Raw genomic sequence first — 6,000 nt, forward strand, 5'->3', positions numbered from 1 at the left:
CCAGATCATTGTTTGTTTGATTCGCTTTGTGTTTTTAAATTTCTTTGGAGATCATGGCTGATTTACATAGTTCTTGTGCTCGTTCTCGGAGGCCAGCAGTTAGAGAGGGTGTTTTGTCTTGTCGTGGTGTTTTCCTGATCGTGTCCTGGTTGTTATCCACTAAGCGTGCCTTTTTCCTGTTTACGGCACAGTGGAGGGGGCTAGTTTAAAGTTCTGTAGTTTTCCTGATGTCATGTCTTGTCCTGCCTTTTAACTCACCTGTTTTCAATTTGAAAATTTCTGCCTGAACTTGCTGTTGGACTCATGGAACTTTGCACCTGCCTGAATGCTCTGTGGATTCCTGGATCCCTAGATCTCTTTTGTCTGATCGGAGCCCCTGACCGGGTTATGGACCCCTGGATTTCAGAATTGACCTGTTCTGAACTGTTCCCCTGACCTGGCTTGGGGAAACTCTGAGCGGCTCCTGCCACACTTGGTTGGCAGTCCATCTGCTGAATCATGCCTCACTCAGAGAGGATGGACTGAACTGTTAAACCAGGTAAGTGGCTTACATGGATAGTCATGTACCATCAGATTATCGTGGTCATTTACCTGCGTTTCTCTCCCTAAACCAGAATGCCTATGAAGGGGAGTGACCCGCCGCAGTTCTACGTTCCGCATTTTGTGCTTTTTTTAAGTTAAACTTTTTTACCTTTCCCAGAGTCTGTCTCACTTCAAATACTGGGTCCTACATTCTAAGACTTTAACAGTATGAGCTTCACTGAACTGGGATCAGTAAAATCTTACCTTCAAGAAATCTTCTTCCAGCAAAGTGGTTAAATAAAAATATACAGGCTCTCTAGACAGTAACATTTGTTTAGAGTTGTTTAGCAATGCACAGCAATGCAAAGCAAATACCACCTCTTTATCTAAGATAATGAGGTGGTATGGTGGTAATAGCATTGAAAACAACAAAAAAACCGTTCTTTAACTGTAGATACTCACCAAAAGGCTTCCTGTTTAGAATAGGTCTTTCACTAACCTCAAGTTAAATAACAAGAACACAGTATTTTCAAGGCATTCCTTTAAAGAAAAAATGTCTTTTTCCAGCAGATTTAATGAGAGTGGCAACACAATTCCTTCTTTTCATCCGTTCAGTTGAAGCTTTATCTTGTTTTTCGTGTCACAGGGCAGCAAATGTTTTCAACGGTTCGAAGGACTGCGGTAAGGCTAAGTTGTCATTTTCACTTTATTCCTAAACACTTGTTCTATTGTGATTTTATTGAATACCGCAAGGATTTGTTTGCTGATATAAGATTGACCTTCCTTTAAAAATGACACTGCAGATACCAAATCAAGTGTTGCAGCTTTTCTCTTGTATAAAGTAAAACTTCTCATTTTATCCATATTTTCTTAATATTTAAAGAAAGTGGTGTACTTTAAATTATGAATACCTCAAACTCATTGTAGTCTCACTTTGAGGCACATTATACTTTAGGTGTTGAATTATTTACATGTATTATTTTTATCCCTGAAAGCCTTGGTGATGCTCTACTTATCTTTTTATCAGCTTTGTTAACAACATGTTTTATCATGGCTCATAGTCTTGTTCATTTATTTTTCTGAATAAGGCAACTTTCCTGTTAAAACCTTAAAATCATGACATCAAATGTTTGTAAATGTTTGACTTTTTAGTGGAAAACTGACATTCTCTTTAACCTCACTTGGCAAAGCAAGGTTTTATAATTTAGAGGCGACCTTTTTTAGGCAACTTAATACTTAACTGGATCTGTACTTGTGCTAAATTATATAAAGTAGTTTTCTTGTGCAATGTTTTCACAAGACCTGTACCAGCTGGAAGAAGTGATCTAACTTTTAACCAACTGTCCTTTTAAAACTGTACCTAATAGCAACATGTTGCCACAATGTCATAAGGTGGCATTAAAGGTACTATAGGTGTTTGACAACAGATATTTAGGCAATATTTGAATATTTAAAAGCAATACATATATATTCATATATCTATCTTTCTTGGTTACTCTGTCCCTTTTATTTTTCGTCTTTTTTTTCTCTCCCTCCTTTTACCTTCTTTTTTCCTCTTATCCTTCTTTGCCTACTTTTTTTCTGGTCATTTTTCTTTTTCTTCTTATTTTTTCTGTATTACCCGCGTCTTTTTCCTCCTCCTGGTCTTTGTCTCTTTTTTTTCATCCTTTCGTCTTTTGTTCATTTATCTTTCAGTCCTTCCTGGGTTCCTTTATAATCAGCCTAATTCTTCCGCTCCATTTTTCTGTCCTTTCTGACTTACTTTATTCATTTCTTCTGTTGAATGATTCTGTCCTCCCCTCTGATCTCCTTTGTTTGTCCCCTTTCCTCTCTCCTTTTTTCTATTTCATCCAGTTATTTATTTTCAATTTGCTACATTTTCTGTCCTTTCAAATCTTTCTTCACCTTTTTTTTCCGTCTATCTTTTCTTCTTTTTCACTTTCTTTGCCTCAATGTTTTCCTTCCCTTGATGCTTCTCTATTTTATAACTTCTTCTGGATTTAGCAGCTGCTAAATTCACACTGAACCTGAACTCTGCTGGCTTGACTCTGGAGTTAGGACATGAAAAATGTGGAGGAACCCTATTTTCTTATTTCAGAGACTTGGTTTCTATCTGCTTGTGTTTGAACATGCTTGGCTCATAGAAGTCACACAGTCTGCCTTTTAACAACCTCCCGATAAAAATACATTGCACATGAATATTTATGTATTTTACAGAGAAGTAGAAAATATTTTCTAAACACTGTAAATATATTCAGAAAGATATTTAGCTCATAAATCATAACGTAGAGCTTATGTTTCACTTTAGCCATCAACACTTTTGCAATAAAAGCTCTAAAAAGATGAATCACCGCCCTGCGCACACTGGGTGTCAGATGGAAACCCAAATACACGATGCAGAATGCCCTGAGTGAATCTCTTGGTCACTTTAACATATCTTTGAAGAGCGCATATTTATTGATCCTGACATGATAACTCGATTGAGCGCTAAGTAGACTCTAAACATAAAGGGAATCCATTTAGAAACCCTCTTGCACATTTGAACAAAGTGATGATGAGGCATTATGTGAGTCTGCATACCAATCTCTGCGACCAGACGTGCCATTTTCATCTGTATGTAAATGCTGAGTATGTAAATAAGGCCACGCTGCACCGGAGGAGCTGATAGCTGTTGGGCTTGGATTTATCACTGGCAGTGTTTGATCCACTGATCTTGTGGCGTACACTTTGCATCGGAATTTCTTTTTACAACATTTCAGCTTTGAAGACAGGACACGGTCGCATAATAGGCAATATTTCCCCTTTTCATTCATTCACTCAGAGCTGGGTCAGGGTTTCCAGTTTGCTAGATTGGATGAAAGTGGAGCCAGGCAGAGCAAATGCTTTCTAACAACAATGAAATCGAGGTGATGTGTTTTCTCACATATCTCCTCATTCCCTAATGCAGTGATGCTGCATTCATTTGGAGAAACTTTAATCTTGTTCTGGAAAATTCCATTAATCTTCAGCATTGCTTGCAACACAAAGAAGATAAAAAAAAAAATGCTGAGCAGTGGAAAAAAACACTGATGCCATATTTTACATCCACACCCCATGTGCAGAAGCCACAAGACTATTTTCTTGCATAATAACAAAGTCAATTAATGACATCCCACCCCCCATGTTTGTGAAATGTGCGTTTTACCGGTGCAGCCTTTAAGACGGCTTGTCGAAGAAATTGAATCGAACAGCAGGACAGCCATTTTGTCCTTGCCTTATATAGATTATTTATCAATCTGACTGTACACTCTGATGCATGGCTGCTTTTACAGTCAGTTCACATACACAGTAACCTCACATCAACCTAGCAGCTGGCCATTATCTGTTTTTCAGCTCAGAGTTGACTGACCGCAAAAACACATACCAGCTGACATTACCTGTCAGTCTGAAATATAGATCTCCTATTAATACTGAATTTTGGGTGAAAAATGTTATAATAATGATGAGGCATGATTTGTTTGGGCCCTTCAGTATAGAGGGTGTTACATATTTTATAATTTAATAGGGATTTTATGATTCAAAGCCTCCTTCGTTCTTCGTTCTGCGGCATCTGTGTGTGTTGTCTGTGCTGCTGCATGTGCTCTATTGAACCGATAAAGCTGGATTATTATTTATGCAAGAATGTGTGAAACATTGCGAAATCCTTTTGCAGCTTGTTTCAGATGCTGCTTTTGATTGAATGTGCTGTATTTCTGAAGCAAAATTAAGCATCAAAGCTGAAATAATACTAAGAACTCACTCTTCTGTAAGCTGTTGAAATAAAAGCACCTGATAACTGTCTGAGTTCTGAGAAATGCCTGAATATTTCAGGCAGGATTAGAGCTGATGCATGCTAAGATTTAGCCGAGCATCTCCCTGTAAGACTTTTTTATTCAGATTTGTTTGGTTTAAGCCAATTCCTAAGCCAAAATTACAACATATGGAACAAACAAACACTACACACCCAAAAAATTGCTCCTCTACATTTTAGAGTTGTGTTTTTACTCTCACAACCTTTGACACCGAAAGTCTTATCATTCCCTTCAATCTGACATTTATATTTATGTAGCAGTAAATATGTGTTTCTATTTCATTCATAAATAATTGTAAATAATTGCAGGCTGCTGGTCCAATTTGTAGCACTGTTGCCTCACAGTGAGAATGACTTGGCTTTCGATCCCCAACCTACGGCCTTTCTACAGTACATAGTTTGCATGTTCTCACGATGTCTGGGTTCTTTACGGGTACTCTGGCCTCCTCCTACAGTCGAAACCAAGACTGCTAAACTGCCCTTAGTAATGAGTTTGTGTGTGCATGGTTCTGTGGACTAACAATGGACTAACAACAGTCCCTTAAAAAAAGAAACTATCCCATATTAAGAAACATCATCTGGTGTTTATTTAAATTCTCTTTTAATTTAAATGTGCAGTAAATCAATTAACACACAAAAGAAAAGGCAAAAATAAATTCACAATGTCGGTGGGGTGGAAGAAAATGCCTGGCCAAGAGGTGTCCTTTATATAATTTTCATAGTGTTGGCAACTCTATGGCAACATTCACACAGCATTCTGAAGTGAGCCAATCCCGATTTTTTTGTCCCGATTGTTTTGATCAACACAGATCCAATTTTTCCTCCAATGGGACCCAGGCCACTTCGGTGGTCCTGAATTTGATACAAATCTGATCTTTTCAATTGCGACCTGTGTCTGAGCGGCCCGGTCGCATTAATCTGACCTGAACGCCATTTCAATCTGAAAAACTCACACGAAGAGAAAAGACAATTAAAAGAAATTTTTTGATATAATTACTTGGTCTTTGGTTCTCAGACCTCGGCAGGAAACAGCGTTGAATTTTGATTGATATGCATGAACAGGAGTAGAGAATAAGGCTGTTTCCCCCAAAGGCCTGTAACTGGTGGTAGAGTGGAGATAGATAAAGTTAGTCAGTCTGTAGACTGCTGGTTAGTGAGACGGTCTGCTGAGCTTTATGGGGAGATCCAGTGGACTGCGTGAGCTGATACTAGAGCTTCACTCAGGGACCTGGAAGATGGAAGTCCAGTTTGGATAACACAGGCGGAGAGAACCTGTAAATGATGAGCAAGCATGAAGCGACAGTGGAGAGGAAAAACTCCCCATTGGAAAGAAACCTCTGGCAGAACCAGCCTCAACATGGCGGTCTTCTTCCAGACCGGTTTAAAAGAGACGCAGAATGCAGAAAGAGTCTTGGAGGAATGAACTCTGGTGAAGTCTTAGTTCTGATGGTGGAGGAGGGGTTGGAGGTGGGATGAAACAGGGTCATCTGAATGAAGTTAGACAGCGCAACCAGGCAGCACACAAGTTGTTGATCAGAGGCCTATTAATATGAACTTTGGATGCCGATTGGCTTTCGCAGAGGTGTGGATCAAAGCTGACTGGCTGTGTTGTAGTTAGATGTAGGAGAGGAGTTTTTTCAGTTGAACTT

The sequence above is a fragment of the Cyprinodon variegatus genome, unplaced genomic scaffold, assembly GCF_000732505.1.
Source record: "Cyprinodon variegatus isolate N-32 unplaced genomic scaffold, C_variegatus-1.0 Scaffold140, whole genome shotgun sequence".
Classification (NCBI taxonomy): domain Eukaryota; kingdom Metazoa; phylum Chordata; class Actinopteri; order Cyprinodontiformes; family Cyprinodontidae; genus Cyprinodon; species Cyprinodon variegatus.